Source organism: Lepidochelys kempii, chromosome 1 (assembly GCF_965140285.1).
Source record: "Lepidochelys kempii isolate rLepKem1 chromosome 1, rLepKem1.hap1, whole genome shotgun sequence".
NCBI classification, from domain to species: domain Eukaryota; kingdom Metazoa; phylum Chordata; order Testudines; family Cheloniidae; genus Lepidochelys; species Lepidochelys kempii.
This window is the reverse complement of record NC_136380.1, coordinates 107634407-107657794: the sequence shown is the minus strand read 5'-3', so window position 1 is coordinate 107657794 and position 23388 is coordinate 107634407. Positions and strand designations below refer to the sequence as shown.

Genomic DNA, 23388 nt, shown 5'->3' with positions numbered 1-23388 from the left:
GCAGCACAAGGGATCTTAAACCTTATTTATTCATGTTGTCTGTGAGTCAAATGTGACCAGATTCTTAGCTGGTGTTCAAATGGGATTGTTTTTAGTTGCCACCAGTTGCTGTGTGAATAGGAAATTGATACAGGTTACCAAAAATAACCTTTTAGCAACACAGATCATTTTGTCAGTTTGTTCTAAGGTGAAAATGAGGACGTAGCTCACAGCCACCTCCAGACTCTCCAGTTTCTCTGTGGGCTTGTTTTAAACTAAAAATGTTTTTGTTTGTATTCTGTAACCTGCACTTATTTTGCCACTTCTTTGAAGACTGTAGTGAATTGCATCAGTATTTATAGTTGGACTATTTCTGACTGAACTGGAAGTCAGAAGAAAGGAACTGTAAGGTTTACCAATTGAACTCATAACAAATGTATGTTTTTCTAATCATATTTTAACCATTACAATTCTAATTATAAGAAAAATGTCTAAGAAAATATAATCAGCTATAAATATACAATAAACTGTGTTAAGTGCAAATTAATGTCGATATATTTAGTTATCTGACCTCTGAATAACATGTTGACGCATACTGATGTATTACTCTGCATGTTCCGGGTTGTTTAAGGGCATACAAAAGGCAGACCTGCATTGTATTTTAAATGAACACTCAGACTCCATCACTGTTTTCACAAGCAAAACATGGACATCTGGCTACTGCCACTTGGCGAATACTATAGCAGCAGAACCTATACTAAAATGTCAACTAGTTGAATAGCAATTTTAAGAAAATTATGCTTGGAAAATATCACGGTACTTGAAGATGAGGAAAATGGTTTTGCTTCCTCTGTGCAACTCACCATTATTATTATTTCACTGAGCAAGCATCTTGCAAAGTCAATCTAATTGGCTAGCCACAAATAGAATTACTGTTTGTCTGAAATATTGTTACATGGTCTTATGCACATATGCCATTTTTAACAGATAAGTAGAGTACGGAGCAGGTCCACTTAATCAGTAATGATTACTAATTCAGATTTTATTAGCTGTCCTGTAAAGTTCTAACAAGGTGGACTGATATATCTTCAGACATCCAGTGATCAATTAGCAAGCCCCTTAGGTGAAAACTCAGTTCCTGACTAATGGCTAACTATTGCACCTCAGCTTTGAGGTGTGATCAGCATAACAATTGCTTTCCATGAATTACCGTTATTTCTTTTATTCCAAAATATGTTTCTTTAAAATAAAATAAAAATAATAACAGGGATAACAAAAGGAAATACCAATAAGTCCAATAAAAAAAAACAAAGAAATTGCATTACCATGCAATCTTTCCTCCTAAAACTCAACTGTAGACCAAAAGAATCAAATTAATTCATTCTTCAGTATCTCTCTCACTCTCAATCAGTACCTGGACATTTTTGGTCCATATCTGTTTATAAAATAAATATCTATCTTATCTAAGAGTCAATGTTAGTCATAGTCCATGAGCAAATGGCAACAAATCTGACAAGAGATCCCTTTCAGCAATGATTTTGGTGGTGACATTCCTGATAGGTTCAACCATGGTATTATTGTCAAGTAGAAAGATTGTCTCTTCTAATAGCATCATGCCTCTGCCAATCGACACTGACTAAAAGCAGTAAGATTCTGTGTAAACCCTTCAGCAAGATGGATGGGAGCAGTGCCAAAAAAAGGCCTTTGTCTTGAGACATAGAAGAATTACAGCTGTGAAAACACATCAGATTATGGCTTGGCCCAAATGTGGCAAAAATATTAGTTGGATCTTGTACATTTGTGAATCCAACATGTTTCCATAAATATTATATTTGCCAAGCCAGAAAAATAGGAAGGGCAACTTGCTATTATCTGCTAAGGATAGACAGTGTACTTGGTGCTGTAATAAAAAAAGGAGGTACAGTCTCTGCCTAAAACAGAATACAACGTACAGGGCAGATTCTGAACTCAGTCACACTGCAAACAACTGAATGACTCCAAATTTACATCAAAGTAACTGGAAGCAGAATCTTGCCTTTTACAGAGAGACACAACATGCACTAGCCTCCACTAATGATATTTCCATTTTAGATCATACATATGTTTTGCTTTTAGTGTATTAGGTGCTTACTGAATGGTTATCACTAGCTTTATGAATTATAAGGGTTATAGGGTTATAAGGAAGAATTTAAATTGAGAGGTTGATTGCCTTCCACATTGCTGGTGAGGAGGAGTTTTGGCATAAATGTGAGGGCAGTCTGGAAGACAGCACAAAAATGAGAGTGAAAGAATCATAGAATCGTAGGACTGGAAGGGACCTTGAGAGGTCATCTAGTCCAGTTCCCTGCACTCCTGGCAGGACCAAGAAAGAAGGATCCCAAAGGAGTGGTTAGGTGAGAGTCATAGATTCATAGATACTAAGGTCAGAAGGAACCATTATGATCATCTAGTCTGACCTGCACAATGCAGGCCACAGAATTTTACCCACCCACTCCTGCAAAAAACCTCTCACCTATGTCTGAGCTATTGAAGTCCTCAAATCGTGGTTTAAAGACTTCAAGGAGCAGAGAATCCTCCAGCATGTGACCCGTTCCCCATGCTACAATGGCATAGTGAAGGCAATGAGGTGGAAACTGGGGATAAATGAGAACAGAGATGTAGAATTTTGTAGAGATGTGAAGAGCCTTGAGGATGAGAAGTGGAAGCTAAAATTGAGATAGAAGGTCAATGGAACCCAGGGCAGACATTTTTAAAAGGGCAGTGACATGGTCTATCTGGAGAGTATGAAACATGACTTTAGCTATAGCACTTTGGATAGCTAGGAGAGTAAAGCTGCTTGGGAATTTTTCAACAAAATATCTGCAGTCAGAAAATGCTGATTCTTCAAAACCAAACATTTTCACAGAAGCATGTCATTTCTGATAGAACTTTCATCGCAAAGGTTTCTCAGGTCCAGGATGGAATTTCTGGATTTGTCTGGGATGTGGCAGACCCAGTTTCAAGTCCTTGCTCTGAATTAGGCAGAGCAAAGAATCATAGAATCATAGAATATCAGGATTGGAAGGGACCTCAGGAGGTCATCTAGTCCAACCCCCTTCTCAAAGCAGGTCCAATCCCCAATTAAATCATCCCAGCCAGGGCTTTGTCAAGCCTGACCTTAAAAACCTCTAAGGAAGGAGATTCTACCACCTCCCTAGGTAACGCATTCCAGTGTTTCACCACCCTCCTAGTGAAAAAGTTTTTCCTAATATCCAATCTAAACCTCCCCCACTGCAACTTGAGACCATTACTCCTTGTCCTGTCCTCTTCTACCACTGAGAATAGTCTAGAACCATCCTCTCTGGAACCACCTCTCAGGTAGTTGAAAGCAGCTATCAAATCCCCTCTCATTCTTCTCTTCTGCAGACTAAACAATCCCAGTTCCCTCAGCCTCTCCTCATAACTCATGTGTTCCAGACCCCTAATCATTTTTGTTGCCCTTCGCTGGACTCTCTCCAATTTATCCACATCCTTCTTGTAGTGTGGGGCCCAAAACTGGACACAGTACTCCAGATGAGACCTCACCAATGTCGAATAGAGGGGGACGATCACGTCCCTCGATCTGCTCGCTATGCCCCTACTTATACATCCCAAAATGCCATTGGCCTTCTTGGCAACAAGGGCACACTGCTGACTCATATCCAGCTTCTCGTCCTCTGTCACCCCTAGGTCCTTTTCCGCAGAACTGTTGCCTAGCCATTCGGTCCCTAGTCTGTAGCTGTGCATTGGGTTCTTCCGTCCTAAGTGCAGGACCCTGCACTTATCCTTATTGAACCTCATCAGATTTCTTTTGGCCCAATCCTCCAGTTTGTCTAGGTCCCTCTGTATCCTATCCCTGCCCTCCAGCGTATCTACCACTCCTCCCAGTTTAGTATCATCCGCAAATTTGCTGAGAGTGCAATCCACACCATCCTCCAGATCATTTATGAAGATATTGAACAAACCCGGCCGCAGGACCGACCCCTGGGGCAATCCACTTGACACCGGCTGCCAACTAGACATGGAGCCATTGAACACTACTCGTTGAGCCCGACAAACTAGCCAACTTTCTACCCACCTTATAGTGCATTCATCCAGCCCATACTTCTTTAACTTGCTGACAAGAATACTGTGGGAGACCGTGTCAAAAGCTTTGCTAAAGTCAAGAAACAATACATCCACTGCTTTCCCTTCATCCGCAGAACCAGTAATCTCATCATAAAAGGCGATTAGATTAGTCAAGCATGACCTTCCCTTGGTGAATCCATGCTGACTGTTCCTGATCACTTTCCTCTCATGTAAGTGCTTCAGGATTGATTCTTTGAGGACCTGCTCCATGATTTTTCCAGGGACTGAGGTGAGGCTGACTGGCCTGTAGTTCCCAGGATTCTCCTTCTTTCCTTTTTTAAAGATTGGCACTACATTAGCCTTTTTCCAGTCATCCGGGACTTCCCCCGTTCGCCATGAGTTTTCAAAGATAATGGCCAATGGCTCTGCAATCACAGCCGCCAATTCCTTTAGCACTCTCGGATGCAACTTGTCCGGCCCCATGGACTTGTGCACGTCCCGCTTTTCTAAATAGTCCCTAACCACCTCTTTCTCCACAGAGGGCTGGCCGTCTATTCCCCATGTTGTGATGCCCAGCGCAGCAGTCTGGGAGCTGACCTTGTTCGTGAAGTCAGAGGCAAAAAAAGCATTGAGTACATTAGCTTTTTCCACATCCTCTGTCACTAGGTTGCCTCCCTCATTCATTAAGGGGCCCACACTTTCCTTGGCTTTCTTCTTATTGCTAACATACCTGAAGAAACCCTTCTTGTTACTCTTAACATCTCTCGCTAGCTGCAGCTCCAGGTGCGATTTGGCCCTCCTGATTTCATTCCTACATGCCCGAGCAATATTTTTATACTCTTCCCTGGTCATATGTCCAACCTTCCACTTCTTGTAAGCTTCTTTTTTACGTTTAAGATCCGCTAGGATTTCACCGTTAAGCCAAGCTGGTTGCCTGCCATATTTACTATTCTTTCGACACATCGGGATGGTTTGTCCCTGTAACCTCAACTCAAAAATCAAAAAATTTCTAGAAAAGAAAAACTCAAATGTTTTTCTTTTCTAGACTGAAGTTGCAAAGATATGCCTTTGGGTCTTTTACATCCTAGGCAAGTGCCCTCACTACTGAGCTATAGCCTATTATGGGGCTTCTCTCTCTTTGAGATATTCCAAAAAGTCTTGTTCTGATGAAAAATGAAAACAAATTTTAAAGCCTCCAAAATTTTCTCAAAACAGAATTCTTTTTTTCCCGTTAGCCCTATTGGAGAGGGGCAGGGTGAAGCAACTGGAGAGAGGAAGTTACAGTACTCATGGTAGAAAATGACCCAGGCATAAACAAGGATTTAAAATGTTAAAACAAAGGGGAAGAATTAGGATTTTTGAGATGTAGTGAAGAAAGAACCAATGGGATTTTTGCAGGCAGTTGAAACTTGGCAAATTTCAGGTGATAATTCTAATGAGTTTGCAAAACTATTCATTTAGTCAACAAAGAAAGTAGTGTATTGGTCATCTTGGATGTTTTTCTTTTCTCATATTGAGTGTTTTTTCTTTTCTAGACTGAAGTTAGGCAGTGAAAAAGGGAATTCTGGATACAGGGAGAAAAACATGAACAACAGTTAGAGCTCTACCATGTGAATAACCACAGCAAACATGGATCAAACCTAAATGCACCAGCACAGTGCAGTTTCTGAATATTCAAGGATATTGACACAGTGTGTCTAAACCCAGACCTTGATCCAGCAAAGTCCTAAAGAACATGTTGATTTCAACAGGACTAGACACATGCATAAAGCTGAGCATGTGCTTAAGTGCTTTACTGGACTGGGACCATATACTGAACTGAAATCAAACCTGATTTCAAGTGTCTTGGAAGTTCAAATGTGCTGTTTTGAACAGTTTCATGAAAATCATAGAAGATTAGGGATGGAAGAGACCTCAGGAGGTCATCTAGTCCAACCCCCTGCTCAATGCAGCACCAACCCCAGCTAAATCATCCAAGCCAGGGCTTTGTCAAGACGGGCCTTAAAAACCTCTAAGGATGGAGATTCCACCACCTCCCTAGGTAACCCATTCTAGTGCTTCACCACCCTCCTAGTGAAATAGTGTTTCCTAATATCCAATCTAGACTTCCCCCAGAGTAGCTTGAGCCTATTGCTCCTTGTTCTGTAATCTGCCACCACTGAGAACAGCCTAGTTCCATCCTCTTTGGAACCACCCTTCAGGTATTTGAAGGCTGCTATCAAATCCCCCATCACTCTTCTTTTCTGAAGACTGAGTAAGCCCAGTTCCCTCAGTCTCTCCTCATAAGTCATGTGCCCCAGCCCCCTAATCATTTTTGTTGCCCTCCGCTGGACTCTCTCCAATTTGTCCACATCCTTTCTGTAGTGGGGGACCCAAAACTGAACACAATACTCCAGATGTGGCCTCACCAGTGCCAAATAGAGGGGAATAATCACTTCCCTCGATCTGCTGGCAATGCTCCTACTAATGCAGCCCAATATGCTATTAGCCTTCTTGGCAACAAAGGGCACACTGTTGACTCATATCCAGCGTCTCGTCCAATGTAATCCCCAGGTCCTTTTCTGCAGAACTGCCGCTTAGCCCGTCGGTCCCCAGCCTGTAGCAGTGCATGGGATTCTTCCTTCCTAAGTTCAGGACTCTGCACTTGTCCTTGTTGAACCTCATCAGATTGCTTTTGGCCCAATACTCCAATTTGTCTAGGTCACTCTGGACCCTACCCTCCATCATATTTACCTCTCCCCCAAGATCAATGTCATCTGCGAACTTGCTGAGGGTGCAAACCATCCCATCATCCAGATAATTAATGAAGATGTTGAACAAAACCAGCCCCGGGACAGATCCCTGGAGCACTCTGTTTGATACCGGCTGCCAACTAGACATCGAGCTGTTGATCACTACCCATTCAGCCCGACAATCTAGCCAGCTTTCTATTGACTTTATAGTCCATTCATCCAATCCATACTTTTTTTAACTTGCTGGCAAGAATACTGTGGGAGACTGTGTCAAAACTTTGCTGAAATCAAGGTATATCACCTCCACTGTTTTCCCCATGTCCACAGAGCCAGTTATCTCATCATAGAAGGCAATCAGGTTGGTCAGGCATGATTTGCCCTTGGTGAATCCATGCTGACTGTTCCTGATCACTTTCCTCTCTTCCAAGTGCTTCAAAACGGATTCCTTGAGGACCTGCTCCATGATTTTTCCAGGGACTGAGGTGAGGCTAACCAATCTGTAGTTCTCCAGATTTTCCTTCTTCCCTTTTTTAAAGATGGGCACTATATTTGCCTTTTTCCAGTCATCTGGGACCTCCCCCAATCGCCATGAGTTTTCAAAGATAATGTCTTGTAACGATGAAAAACTACCTCAAATGTAGAAAACTAGATTCATGTTAAAAAGCTATTCACTGTGTTTAACCTTCCTGAAAAAAAGATTGCTTAGTTGAGAGCAAATTTCATGTCATGTGCAGATTTATAAGGTTTGATAATGGCACTGGAGATTTTTTAAAAATCTTTTATCTTTATCTTTTAAATGTGTCATGACTGGGCATAACTAGCACAGACATTTGACTTATGATATAAACTCTTTTACAGAAAAATCAGATGTTGCATCAGATTTGCACAATTCTTATCTCCTCCCTTTCATTTGAGGAGTTGCAGGGTCACAGCTTCCTTGTCTTATAAAAAAATACTTTTGAAATATTTCATACAATACTGTAGTAAACAAAAACATTGTCCAAAATGATGTTTTGTTACCTTTTGTTGTGCTAAAATATCGATATAGTGTACTGTATAAATATTTTGTTATTCTTTTAGTGTTTTCTGGTGTCACAAACAATTGACCTTACAGTACTCTTAACATTAGAGTATTTTATACACTGCATATGTATATATAGATACATGCAGACCTATTTGAAAGCAGTTTGAATAATGAGAAAACACCATAGCTGCTGTTTTAGAAACATGACAAAAGTTCACTGTTTGCACCATTTCCAATCAGCACAACAAAGCTTGATATTTTCCTTCACATGTTACAATTGCATTGCATTACTTATTTGTATAAGGCTGCATTGCTTCACCTGGCAACAAAATGAAAATTGCTTATGTGTTTTGACAAATGACATGAGGCAATCAGTCCTTTGCCACACTATCTATCCATTGATGACCACACCACAGATAATCTTTAACAGGACTAAGCTCCCCAGTGAAGAACTGTTCTGTGGATGAGCCACACCACCTATAGACGCTTGCCAGGAATCACAAATCTTGGGAGAGAGGCCAGTCCTTGCCTACAGACAGCCCCCCAACCTGAAGCAAATACTCACCAGCAACCACATACCACACAAAAGAACCACTAACCCAGGAACCTATCCTTGCAACAAAGCCCGTTGCCAACTGTGCCCACATATCTATTCAGGGGACACCATCACAGGGCCTAATAACATCAGCCACACTATCAGAGGCTTGTTCACCTGCACATTCACCAATGTGATATATGCCATCATGTGCCAGCAATGCCCCTCTGCCATGTACATTGGTCAAACTGGACAGTCCCTACATAAAGGAGTAAATGGACACAAATCAGATGTCAAGAATTATAATATTCATAAACCAGTCGGAGAACACTTCAATCTCTCTGGTCACGCGATTACAGACATGAAAGTCGCTATTTTACAACAAAAAAATTCAAATCCAGACTCCAGCAAGAAACTGCTGACTTGGAATTCATATGCAAATTGGATACAATTAACTTAGGCTTGAATAGAGACTGGGAGTGGCTTAGTCATTATGCAAGGTAGCCTATTTCCCCTTATTACCCCCCCCCCCCCAGACGTTCTTGTTAAACCCTGGATTTGTGCTGGAAATGGCCCACCTTGATTATCATACACATTGTAAGGAGAGTGATCACTTTAGATAAGCTATTACCAGCAGGAGAGTGGGGTGGGAGGAGGTATTTTTTCATGCTTTTTGTGTGTATATAATAAGATCTTCTACACTTTCCACAGTATGCATCCAATGAAGTGAGCTGTAGCTCACGAAAGCTTATGCTCAAATAAATTGGTTAGTCTCTAAGGTGCCACAAGTACTCCTTTTCTTTTTGTGAATACAGACTAACACGGCTGTTACTCTGAAACTCCACATACAGTCTCTAATTGCACGGCCTACCTGATGAAGAAACAAACCACATATGATATTTTATGCAATGTTTCTCAACTAGGTCTGACCAAATCCTAGACAATTTGGTTTACGTGAGTTACATGAAACTGACTCAACAGGACCCCTTGAAAAGCATTGGAAACAAGCTAGCTACTGTGGCTCAGCAGAAGGTTTGGATTCTACTAAACCTAGACTTCCAAGAGGAATTCTCTTCTTCTCCTCTCCCTTCCTGTCTTATCAATAAGACTGCTTTATTCAGTGAGGTGGTGATCTTCCTTCCACTCCTCTCTCCCAAGGCTGAGGCCCCAAAGGAAAACGGAAGTGGGGAAATGCTTTTGCTTCTGCTCCCAGTGCTGCTAATCTTAGGTAGAGAAGCAGACAGGATCTGCTAAGGCTTGGTGTAATAGCTAGAATATTCAAGTGTGTAGCACCTTATGAGGTATTGTCTCCTTTTGGTCCTTGGCCTAGCAATGATAGGAGAAACACTTCTGCTGCTGCTGCCTGCCTTTTGGGGAAGATAGGTGCTGCCTTCTGGCATACCCTGTTGTGGCCCCTCATGGCTCTGCAGGTGCATTATGCCCAGCATCCCCTCAGGTTTTTTTAATCAAGTACTCAGACTAGATTGGTTTGAAACATGTACCCCCTTCTTGGGGTCTGAGTTATTAAGTCTTTCTACAAAGTTTAACTCACTTTGTTAGTCACCCCAGTTCAAAGCCACTCTAGGTCCATATAAAAGTCCCAGTCTGCTCTCTTGCCCCTGTTCAGGAGGTCCTCTCAATCCCCATCCTGAAGATGGGGTTGCACTTTAAACAGTCACTCTCTCTTCAGCTAGGTGCCCCAATTCCCCGCTCTGGAGCTGGGCTGTAACTTAGGCCAGCTGCAGAATGTTAGCCAACTTTTCCTTCACCTGGCCCTTTCCACACCCCATATTACTCCTCAGGCTCAGAAGTTCACCAGGCAGCCTTCTCCTGCTGCTGTCTACCTTGTTATGAGGCAGGAGTCACATGTGCCCTTCTCCTAGCTCATTTCCAGTTCGCTGGGTGAGCAGGGAGCCCTGCCCCACCCATTCTGCAGGATTCCTGGTCCTGAACCCTTAAGAAAACACTAACTGATGTTCTCACATACATTACTTATTCCAGGACCACTTCCCTTCTACCAATATCTCTTATTTCTTAGGTATTTGCATACATGAAATATTCCCAAAATCTGAAAGAGCCATGCAACATGACCGGGATGTGTGAACTGACCCCTAGATGCCACCACCCTTAATAGGGAAGACAACCCTGTCACATTCCTCCTACATCTCCAATGACAATTATTAGATTAAACGGGAAGGGAAGTGAGACACAGGGACGCTGTGAGGTAGGTCCTCAAACAGACAAGAGCACAGAAGGAAGTAAGGGAAAGTCAGGCCAACAGTACCCGAAGACACCAAATGGAAGCAGGAGATCCCATGATGTGGGGGCTGAAAGGAGGTGAGTGCCACCACGGTACAAACCACATCCTCCCAGCTCTGCAGCATGGATCCAGGATTCTAGCCATGCCTTTGGCACACCCACAAATGTTGCTTCTACCTGAATAAATTAGTTATCAATGCATGTATACAACTTTCCTTGTGATATTACCTGTAAGGACACCAACAAGAAGATTTGCAGGGTTTTTGTTCAGGAAGAGTCTATGATGATGGATGCTGAAAGTAATGAGTTCAGATATACCTCAATATTGGAAACAGAACACCAGGCATCAACAATACTGGGCATTGGGGGAAAAGAACAAAATCTTCCATGTAGATGTCTGCCTATGCCAAGAAAAGATACCTGACTTCTCAGAGACTATAAGATGCTGTTCTTCCTTTATGAAATATGGTGTGGGGGGACAGAAGAAAGGTGCAGACATGCATTTTTATATGGAATGTTATCATCATTTTCCTGTAAACTTTGTAACTTAATTTTCATGACCCACAGTGGTGTCTGCCTGATTGTAACAATTTATTATTTTCTCTATGTTTTATTAGAAAGTCTTGAAAGCCAGGAGAAAAGTTATGAATTGGATTTGGAGATGGATTAGGAGAAAGCCAGGGATGGTGATGGAAGACAGGGATGATATTGTCCTGCTCTGAGCTACTGAATAGCATTACCACTGCAGTCTGAAATATAGGGAGTAGAGATTTGGAAAAACTATAGCAGTTGTTAAGATGGGGAGTGATTAAAGCAGGAACAATTATTTCAAAAGCCAGCAAGGGTTTTAGTAAGTGAAGAAGGATATGACATGATCATCAGTCTCTTCAGGGGACCTGGGGAGAGAAATGAAGATGGGATTGATACACGTAATTTCAGAGATACTTCTTGTGCTAAGCACAAACAAAGAAAGGAAAAGATTGATACTGGAAATACTAATGGTGCAGAGAGGAGGGTTTGGGATTGACAGAACATTTAAACATTTTATGATGACATCCTGTTTGAATCTGACAGAAATCACTTTATCAGAAGAGGTTCTAATACCTAGATTCAAAAATAGCGGGGCCTGTTAGGTAGGCTTTAAAGTGACTAAGAAAAGTGGAGAAAAATAGTTTTTCATTGACTCAAATAATCGAGTGGGTACTTTCAATATACAAAGTAAAGCAGTAGAGGGAGTTGTGCTGAAACAAAGAAGATAATTCACATTCTTAAGGCCTGCACAAAAAGAAAAAAAGCATGAGAAACCCCCAAGAAGAAACTAGAAATGCTACTGAATGGATGGTGACTGGCATTTAGTCACCCTTGTGGGATAATTCACATACCTGGAATGTCAATACAGATGAAAATAGTCTGTATAGGACAGAAGCAGAAGAGAAGATGGAGGGGTAGTGTTATATGTCAGAAATATTTACAGCTCCAGAGAGTTACCTTTTTAACAATGAAAAGTATAGAGATGAAAATATTTTCATTTAGTTTCAAGGACTGAAAAGAAGAAATGTCTGTGCACAACTGGTACAGTTCAAGAATGAAAAATTCCTAGCTTGATTCTTGGGGTAATCAGCATCACAGGATATACCATTTTCATGGAGAACTTCAACTATCTGCATATCTGTGGGTTAAAATTATATATTATATATTATTATATATCTGTGGGTTATATTATCTATAGAAATAAGATGCTGATTGTCACCCCATCTATATAACACTATGAAGCCTAGAATATCTGTTGAGTCAGCATGAAGCAATGAAAACAGTCAAGGCTGACGGTTCTTTTTGTTCAGAATATCGCCAGTTCAGTCATCACTGGGCCAGTGAGAACCAGATGGGATGCTGGAGTCCAAAGGTTCTATGGCAGTTGGAATTCAACAGTTGAGCAGAGAAGGTGGAAATAACAACTACGTGGGGTAACAAAGAGGTGGTTGTGCCTCCAGCCAGGGGTGAGCTCTGTGCACAAACTTTGGGGAACACGTATGAACAGCAACACTGCTCAATACAACACAAAGCATGGAAACAAGAGCCCACATTTAGGCTTACACACACCCCTACCTACCTTTACAAATTATACCTGTGCAACAGCATGGGCTTTCAGCTACTAGTATATTATATTATTATAAATATAACCCAAATATGTGTGAGTTACATATATATAAAATCTCCAGAGGGGTTATTCTTAAATTATGTAGAACACAAATTTATGATCTAAATAGCAAGGACTAGAACTAGCCAATAACCTAACCTAGATCTATTTTATTCTTACTTTCTGAATCCTTCTAATGCAGAGGTCCCCAAACTGTGGGGCATGCCCCCATAGGGGTGTGTGGAGGAACATCCAGGGGGTGGGGGGTGCAACGGGGCCTGGGCCAGCCCCGCCAAGGGGCAGGGAGGGAGGGAGCACCGCCCAACCCCTCCCTGCCCCCAGCTCTGCTCCAGTCCTTCTCCCTGTTAGCATATAGATATTCAGGCCTATCTATAAAGGCCTGTACTCTAAGAATTTAGGTGTATTCTTATCACTTAGCTAGTTATAGAGGTATAAAAGAATCAAAATCACTGTCTGCTGGTGTAAGAGCCTTCTCTTACTGTGACAGTCTGAGGCCCTGTTCTTAGGCTAAGGCCTCTGGCTAAGCAGCAGAGGCAGCCATAAGCTGCGAAGCGATCGGTCACATCCTCAGTAGTCACACTGAAATAAGGTGCTATTGGGCTGTAAGAAATACAATCCTGATAATGCCTATCACCTCCAGAGACAGGAAAGTGCCTAGAAAATGTAAAAGGAAACTTAGTTTGATAGCATCCTGTCTGGCAAGAACTCACTTATCAATAGACACAGCTGGGAAACCCTTATGTCTTTATAGATGTAGTTGTGAAATCCTCATTTCTGTGTTGTTCTATCATTGTAGTCCCCATTTCCCTATTGTTTGTCTGTATAATCTCTGTCTGCTTCTGTAATTGTTTCTGTCTGCTGTATAATTACTTTTGCTGGGTGTAAACTAATTAAGATGGTGGGATATAATTGGTTAAATAATCATGTTACAGTATGTTAGGATTGGTTAGTTAAATTTCAGTAAAATGATTGGTTAAGGTGTAGCTAAGCAGAACTCAAGTTTTACTATATAGTCTGCAGTCAATTAGGAAGTAAGTGGGAGAAATGGGAACAGGGAATAGGGGTGGGGAAATTGGAATCATGTTTTGCTAAGGGGGGGAAATGGGAACAGGGAATGGGGGCGGGGAAATTAGTATCATGTTTTGCTAAGGTGGGGGAATGGGAACAGGGACACAGTTAAGGCTCTGTGGTGTCAGAGCTGGGAAGGGGGACACTAAAGAAGGAAACTGGAATCATGCTTGCTGGAAGTTCATCCCAATAAACATATAATTGTTTGCACCTTTGGACTTGTTGCTCTCTGTTCATGCGAGAAGGACCAGGGAAGTAAGTGGGTGAAGGAATAAGCCCCCTAACACTCCCAGCCATGTTCCTGCGCCTGGCCCTATCCCCAGCCCCCGCATGGCTCCACTCCTGGCCCCACACCAACCCCGATCCTTGGCCACAGGCCATGGCTCCATTCCTTGCCTGGGGCCGAGGCTGGGGGGCAAGGCCTGGAAGGGAGCTGCACCTGGCCCGTGGGCCTGGCTGCCAGCCCCCAACACAGTCCAGCTCTCGCCCCCAGCCTCGGTCCCTGGCCACAGCCCGGGTTCTGGCCCCAGACCCACCCCCAGCTGTGTCACCAGCCTCGGCCCTCTTACCTCAGTCCGCCCCCTCCCCCCTGCCTCAGAGCCATGGCCCCGCTCCGGCCCTGGTAGGGTGGGGGGGCACGGACAGCGGTAAGGGGGCATGACCTCAAAAGTTCGGGGACTGCTGTTCTAGTGGATTCCTTTAGATCTCTGTATCAAATGAAAACTTCTCAGCCTCTCTTTCAAGACCCTGCTTACATGTCAACTCCATTTGTTACCACATTCCCTTTCACCACCTTTGCTCTATTAATAAACACCATCTGCATCATTCCTTCTTCCTCCTTCCTTTACTCTGTCCTTTAGACATTCTTTTTTCCATGCTGTAACTCTCCCCATGTACCTGTGCTCACCCCTCTTTTCATTCAAATCTTGCCTCAAACTCACCTCTTTCTCAATGTCTCTCCCAGTGGTAAAATGCTACACCAAATAGCTCTCTCAATCCTTTACTAAAATATTATTCTTAACAAAATCAGGCTAAGCTAGCACTTTCTGAATCTCATATGGCACTTTTGTTATTGTCTGTCTATTGAAACTGTAATTGCTTTGGGGAGAACCCAAGTTTTCTGTGTGTCTTACAGACATAAGCATCCTGTCAGAACTTAAATAACAACATATTATGAAGCAACACCTTGAACTGGGGCCTGATAACACTATAAATACTTGAAGGGTGAAATGACCAGTGACGGAAAGGAAGTATTTGAGATGGTCAGTGTGAATATAATTAGGAGTGATTAGATTAAATTAAAAGGAAGATTTAGGCTGAATATCAGGCAAAACTTCCTGGAATGACAGTGAAAAAGTGTGATAACGCAGCTCCTTCTGGAGACCCTCCTATGGCATGCCAAAGCATGAGAAAGGTGCCTACCTCAATTTCCCCTTGATCCGGCTATAAAAAGAACACATTCTCTCTCAGTGTCCAATTCAAGAGCCCATCTCCGGGCTTAACAGATTTCTATACCTGTTTTACAGTCCCTCATGACAAAGCCATTATCCCCAAAATCCCAAAGTACAACAGATTTACAGCAGTTTTCTGTGCTTATCCTTCCAAAAATCCATCTCCAGTCTGTTCTCAGACTCTCCCTTCCCTTGTTCCAGGGCTCCACTTTCCAGGCCATTCACCTGAAAACTCTCAGATTTGCTTATTTCCTGCTACTCTCCCCTGGTTGCCCTAAGTCAGGCCTCCTACAAGGGAATTCCCTATAGTGTTCCACTCAGACAGGCATCACTAGGTCCGACCCCTGCTCAGAGAACATCAGTTTAGGACCAACCCTTTGTTCTGGGCTCAGCTTCCTGCACCCTCCACTCAGACCTGCTGCAGGGGTCTTCCCTCACTGTTCCACTGATCCAGGCTTTCCTGTCTGTGAGTTCTATCCCTCCTTGTTTCTGGGATTCACCTTGTAGCATCAACCCTCTTATTTTGAGCTCAGCTTCCTCTTACCATGTTGCTTGGGACCCTCTCCACTCCCTACCCCCACTCCCACAGCATCAACCCTCTTGTTTGGGCCTCAGTTTCATCTCACCAACCTTGTTTCCCCCCCCCTCTGCCCAAACTCTCCTGTTAATCAGCAGGGGTTCCCCAGGTCTAGTCAGACCTTACCAACAACATGCACCACCTTTTATTTTTCCCCATGGTTCTCTGCATGAGCTCTATTCGTGTGCTCCTTTTTCTCCCTGAGTCTCTCCTTTCTTTCTCAGGCAGTTCTCACTGTCCTCTGTGTCTCACAGGCACGTCTCACCTGTCCGTTTCCTGGATGACTCTCCCACTGTCACTCTCTCCCCATTTACATTGCCTTAACTCAACTGGGACACAGCTGATGAGTCACAAGTGGCAGCGGACCCAGCTCCCTCTTACAGGGGATAGTCACCCTGTGACAAAGAGTCTCCCAAAAGATAATTATGGAATTCCTTTTTTGCTTTTGTCCATTTAAAACTGGACTGGACAAAAGGCTAGCAAACATACTGCAAAACTTTTCTTCACTGACAGGACTATGAACTGGATATCCTAATAACTTGTTCCCAACTCTAACTTCTATTATCCAGCAGAGGCTGACTCATAGTCAGTATGAATTCTAGCATTATTCTTTTAGGGGAGATTTACAAAGTTACATGTGTGAGGAAAAAGCATTCATTGTCATTGGCTGAATGACAATATGAGACTCATGAGACTGAGCAATAAACAAAAAGTACCACCAAGACCAATTAGAAAGATAAGAAAAAGAATCTGATTCAGAAGTGAGGAGTCCATTATTAACCACCCAGAGAAGAGCATCTCAGTAGTACTATGAAAGGATTCATGGACAGATTAAAAGCAGACAAAGGGGCTGTGCTGAGAGGGGTGATCAGAAAAGTGAGGGGAAAAAATACCTTTCCTCGAATCTTTTAGGGAATAGAGGGGTCGAGATCAAATGAGATCATAGTGACTGAAGAATGGAAGGGAGTACATTTGAAAAGTAGATTGACAGTAGTTGTTTCAAACATAATAAAGTTTCAGTAAAGCTGAAATGTTTGTTGAAATCAGGGATAAGAGAAAACTAAAGGAAGGTGGGCTACTCAGCTCCTGCAAGCAGCAATAGAGATAGGTCAATTCTCTGTGTTTGGCCAGTTTTTGTTCAGACATAAAAATAAAGAGCAAATTCCTCAATATAGCAAAAAGCTGATTTACACATGAACAAGGAAAGAGTAATGCTGTTACTGCACACTCCATTAGAGCTGTAATAAACACTAGCAACCTACCTACATTCAGTAAAAATGGAGCAGAAATGGAAACTTATTTTTATATACATTATAAAATGTACTGTATGGTACACATTGCATTCACCAATCATTTTGAAAACTTGTGGAATCCCGTATTACAAAATAAACATATTTGCTTCTTACAAGAATAGTTCCAGTCCCTTTTCAAGTAATAAGCAAAGTGTTTGCTTCAGAGGCATTATTTCAGAAAAACTCTGGGGAGGGCAAAGTGGTGTCAGCATATAGAAACTTACATGTAATTATATTATTTCCTGCGAAGTTGGGGCTGGGTGCTGATGGGGATAGAGAAAGTGGAAGACATACTCGAACATATAGACCTATGAAAATCCTGGGGTCAAGCAAAGGTTGAGGGGTACTGTCCCCCTTCCCCATAGTGAATGATACCCCTGTTTTAATTCTTCTGTTTCAACGGTCATTTGCTCCTTTCATTCAAATTTTCTTGATAGTATATTAATAACCGTGCTTCCTTTTTAAATATCAATAGACATCTGAAAAGAAAGTGAAGAAGAAAATGTGCATGTCCACACATACACTCACAAAATACAGTAAATGTGACAGAAAAGAAAAATATGAGTGGGTATGAAAGGTTTCATCTTGACTAGCTTTGGAGACTTCATCTGCCTTCCCCTCAAGAAGGTGGTCCAAGTATTTGAGGAGCTTAATGTGACAGAATACCTTCCAGTCATGCCAGGGAACTCATAAATTATTCCCCCTCCTCCCAACCAAAATACACAAAGCTTAGATCCTCATGGGATGCTGAAAATCCTCAAATGAGGAGGATGCCACAGAGCACAGCTTGGAATTTACTAGACACTGAACGTCAAATTGTAAACTGTTTTTAGATTTGCACCACAATATTCAGTGGGAGCAAGACGAGACCTTTAAAGTGAATGAGCTGTTATTATTGGGCAATGACTCAAGCTATAGTTTAAAAAAGAAGCAAAAATTACACAGTACACCAAGGGTAATTTGCATGACATTTTTCATACATGTGGAACTTGGGTGTGAACTTAGAAACTGCACTGATCAAAAGCTACAGAACTTCTTTGTTCTAAAAACAATTTTACCTGTCATTATCAATATATTTCTGTCACATGCAGGGACAATATAGGATCTTGTAATGCTAATTTGACACATTTGAATGTATACAGTCAAGGGAGCTTTAGTTTTTCCATTTCCTGACTTTGGGTCTAATCCTGGAAGATACTGAGTGGCCTTGACTGAAGTCAATGAGAGTTGGGAGTGCTGAGCACCTTCCTGGATTGATCCTTTTGTGATTTTAACTATGCACATGTAACACTGCATTAACACAAGTCTTGTATTTATTTCATAGAATCATAGAATCATAGAATATCAGGGTTGGAAGGGACCCCAGAAGGTCATCTAGTCCAACCCCCTGCTCAAAGCAGGACCAATTCCCAGTTAAATCATCCCAGCCAGGGCTTTGTCAAGCCTGACCTTAAAAACCTCTAAGGAAGGAGATTCTACCACCTCCCTAGGTAACGCATTCCAGTGTTTCACCACCCTCTTAGTGAAAAAGTTTTTCCTAATATCCAACCTAAACCTCCCCCACTGCAACTTGAGACCATTACTCCTCGTTCTGTCATCTGCTACCATTGAGAACAGTCTAGAGCCATCCTCTTTGGAACCCCCTTTCAGGTAGTTGAAAGCAGCTATCAAATCCCCCCTCATTCTTCTCTTCTGCAGGCTAAACAATCCCAGCTCCCTCAGCCTCTCCTCATAACTCATGTGTTCCAGTCCCCTAATCATTTTTGTTGCCCTTCGCTGGACTCTCTCCAATTTATCCACATCTCAAGAAAAGCATGGCTATGGAAGGGAAGGGAGTGGGGAAGAAAAGGTAGCCTCTAACTAGTCTGGACTGCTGCAACAGCCCATAATGAGTGATTACAGGTAGCAGTTACCTTAGTGCACCCTGAGGCAGGAGACTGTTTTGGCCCTTAGCCACCTCCAGAGTCTGGGGGGCGACAAGGAAGGTGGCACAGCCACCATTTTTCCCATCCCTTTTTCTCTCTCCCCATTTCCATCCCCTCTCCCCCCACCCATAACCTTTCAGGGCTTCAACAAACTCAGTTTGCAGCCCAGAAAACTGGACACAGTACTCCAGATGAAGCCTCACCAATGTCAAATAGAGGGGAACGATCACGTCCCTCGATCTACTCGCTATGCCCCTACTTATACATCCCAAAATGGCATTGGCCTTCTTGGCAACAAGGGCACACTGCTGACTCATATCCAGCTTCTCGTCCACTGTCACCCCTAGGTCCTTTTCCGCAGAACTGCTGCCTAGCCATTCGGTCCCTAGTCTGTAGCTGTGCATTGGGTTCTTCCGTCCTAAGTGCAGGACCCTGCACTTATCCTTATTGAACCTCATCAGATTCCTTTTGGCCCAATCTTCCAATTGGTCTAGGTCCTTCTGTATCCTATCCCTCCCCTCCAGCGTATCTACCACTCCTCCCAGTTTAGTATCATCCGCAAATTTGCTGAGAGTGCAATCCACACCATCCTCCAGATCATTTATGAAGATATTGAATAAAACCGGCCCCAGGACCGACCCTTGGGGCACTCCACTTGATACCGGCTGCCAACTAGACATGGAGCCATTGATCACTACCCGTTGAGCCCGACAATCTAGCCAGCTTTCTACCCACCTTATAGTGCATTCATCCAGCCCATACTTCCTTAACTTGCTGACAAGAATACTATGGGAGACCGTGTCAAAAGCTTTGCTAAAGTCAAGAAACAATACATCCACTGCTTTCCCTTCATCCGCAGAACCAGTAATCTCATCATAAAAGGCGATTAGATTAGTCAGGCATGACCTTCCCTTGGTGAATCCATGCTGGCTGTTCCTGATCACTTTCCTCTCATGCAAGTGCTTCAGGATTGATTCTTTGAGGACCTGCTCCATGATTTTTCCAGGGACTGAGGTGAGGCTGACTGGCCTGTAGTTCCCAGGATCTTCCTTCTTCCCTTTTTTAAAGATTGGCACTACATTAGCCTTTTTCCAGTCATCCGGGACTTCCCCGGTTTGCCACGAGTTTTCAAAGATAATGGCCAATGGCTCTGCAATCACAGCCGCCAATTCCTTCAGCACTCTCGGATGCAACTCGTCCGGCCCCATGGACTTGTGCACGTCCCGCTTTTCTAAATAGTCCCTAACCGCCTCTATCTCCACAGAGGGCTGGCCATCTCTTCCGCATTTTGTGATGCCCAGCGCAGCAGTCTGGGAGCTGACCTTGTTAGTGAAAACAGAGGCAAAAAAAGCATTGAGTACATTAGCTTTTTCCACATCCTCTGTCACTAGGTTGCCTCCCTCATTCAGTAAGGGGCCCACACATTCCTTGGCTTTCTTCTTGTTGCCAACATACCTGAAGAAACCCTTCTTGTTACTCTTGACATCTCTGGCTAGCTGCAGCTCCAGGTGCGATTTGGCCCTCCTGATAACATTCCTACATGCCCGAGCAATATTTTTATACTCTTCCCTGGTCATATGTCCAACCTTCCACTTCTTGTAAGCTTCTTTTTTATGTTTAAGATCCGCTAGGATTTCACCATTAAGCCAAGCTGGTTTCCCTAGGTTACTTTTAAAGGGGAAAAATCTCCGAAACTAAGTAATGTCAGCACTTGTTTATCCTAATTATAATCTTTGAAGCTAACAATTCATTAACAGTTCTTCTTTGGGAATGGGTTCTTTGCCCAGAAACAGTATCATGCTAGGCTGAATTCAAAAGTCAGCAGTACATTTCAAACTGAACTGATAAACTTATTTTAAACAAAAGAACTCATGAAAGCTTGAACAATGCAGAAAGCAGGCAAACTTATGGAGAGATACTAAAACCATGGGATATGGGATATTTTGTGTATGTCGATAATTTCTCCTCTTTCTGGTTCTGGAGTGGTAATGATTCCATAATTAAGGTAGCAGATGGGTTTCTCTGTAAAGCTGAATTTTCAAATCTCTTTAAAACATACGTGCACTGTTACATTGGCTTGAAAATTAACATATCAGGCCAAGGCATGTGGTAAAATTTGTGGTGCAAATTTGTGGTCATCTAGTCAAGGGTTTTTTAATATGCAGGCTATCCAAAATGATCTGATTTTAAAATTCAAGCCCTAGAATGCTTTTGTGCACAAAGGTAGGGAAAAAGGGGATCTGGAGAGATACGAAGACAAAACATGGCAAGGTCTAAAATATAAAAAGAAAATATTAAGGCTTGTTTTTGGCTCTGCGGAGTGAACCTTCATATAACCTTCAGCAAGCCACCCCTTGCTCAGAGCCACACTGGGCAAACTCCTCAGCTGAGCTGGTCACTGCCAGTTCTCTTCCACCTCAAAAGCCTGAGCCCTGCAGCTCTCAGATCTACTGCCTGGTATGTTTGAGGGACAGGCAGAGGGGCAGAGTTCACAGCTATAGGACTCTCAGGATTGAAGTTCCGAGCCCCCCACCCCCACCCCCTTCACCTGCCCAAGGGCCTGTGAACCACAGGGACTTCATTAGCTGAGGCAGCAGCAATTTGAGTGGGACAGAGAGTGGCACTCCTGTGAGCAAGTGTCATGGAGGGGGTAGGTAGAGATGAGAACTGCAGGGATCTAAGGGAAGTTACTACATTCCATGTTTCCTATGACACACAGAACCCAGCTCATAACAGGAGGAATGGGGTTGGGAAATGTTTTCATCAAAGCCATTCAGCTACCAGCTTCCCTTCCTCTCCGCTTGGATTCCCTCACCTCCCAAACCTATCAGAGGAACACATGGTCCAAGAAGAAACACTATCGCCAATGTCAAGCATTCAAAAGCATGAGTCAGGCCCCAATTTTTTTGCTTAAAAATCATGAGATAAAAAAGATGATAATAAATGAAAGGTTATTTTTATTTGCCCTTAGTTTGATAGCCTTTAGGGTGCGCTCTGGTCCCATTTTCAAGCTTTTCTCCATAATAATGAGGGCTAGAAACTTACTTTTTACCTTTTTTAAAAAATGAAAGCTGAGACTGTCACATTCACATGACTCCAGGAGCAGGGGCTTCAAGAAAGACACACACAAAAAATCACGAGTCAGCAATACTGATGATTGGGGGAACTGGTAGGTGCAGGACTGTAAGGTACACACCTCCCAACTCTGCTTTGCTTGCTGCCGCCTGACCTGATCAGGATGAAGGAGAAAGGGACCTGGAAGCTTTGCTTCCAAGATCTCTGCAGCCCTCCTTTACCGCTCCCCCAAACAGACCAGGAAGTAGAGAGGGGGAAGAGACGACAACTGCAGGGCTCTCAGAGGTACAGCTGTCACACCCCAAGGCCCCCTCTCTCAGGGAGTCCCCTGGGAAGGCAGATCAGCATTGTATATTGCTAACGCTGTTGCTAGCATTGCAAAGCATTTTGGGGAGGGTCAAAGGTATGTGAGTGGCGAATGGAAGATTCCTTTGCAGGAGTACGAGAGGCCAAGAGAGGGGGAGAAGAAAGAAGAAAGCAGAGAATGGATTAACTCAACACTGCAGCTAGCAAGCTCAGTCTGAAGATAAGATGCTAACTTCAGCCAGCTCAAGGCCACAGCACACTTCTGACTCTTGGCTGCTGGCCAAGAAAGAGGGGGGCCCGGAATCCACAGGCCAATCGTGAGAAAGGAAGATTCAACTGAACAGACACAGACCTGTAGAGCCAGCCCATAACAAGCGAGGCAAGTGAAGGCCAGCACAGAGGAAAACAAAGAGGACAACAAAGTCTAGCCAGTATGTTTTGGAGAAAGTCAAGGAAACCACAGTAAGCCGGTTTGGACTGGCACAAAGAGCACCAGGAACAGAGGTCGTGGAATGGAACACCCCAAAGAAGCCCAGGACTTAAAACCCTCCTGAGAGCTGGAGCAATTCGGAGAGCACAGCAGATTGTTGGACGACCTGGACCCAGGACAGCACTCCCATCCACCTTCCCCTCCACCCCTTCTTCTGATGTTACACCCAAACTTGGCCAGTCTGGGTCGTACGTGTATGAGTATGAAAGTGGGTTAGGGCTTGGGGCATTCACACTTTCTTTCTTCCCCTGAGTGACGTGAGAGCATTCCCAGAACTCTCTGCTGTTATTTTATTATTTTATCAATAAAGCTTTAAAATTTAGACACTTGGTGTGCCTCATCATCTCCTCCCCAAAAAAGATCCTGTGGCCCGGCCTGATCAACTGTGGCCCAGGCAGATTGGTAACGAAAATCTGTCACACAGCTGTCAG

General features: G+C 43.2%; 1 protein-coding gene across 1 annotated transcript in view; it reads right to left on the bottom strand.

Moving 5' to 3' along the window:
• Nucleotides 1-23388, bottom strand: part of MYO16 (myosin XVI) — a 610604-nt gene that overhangs the window by 500688 nt on the left and 86528 nt on the right. The window lies entirely within an intron of this gene.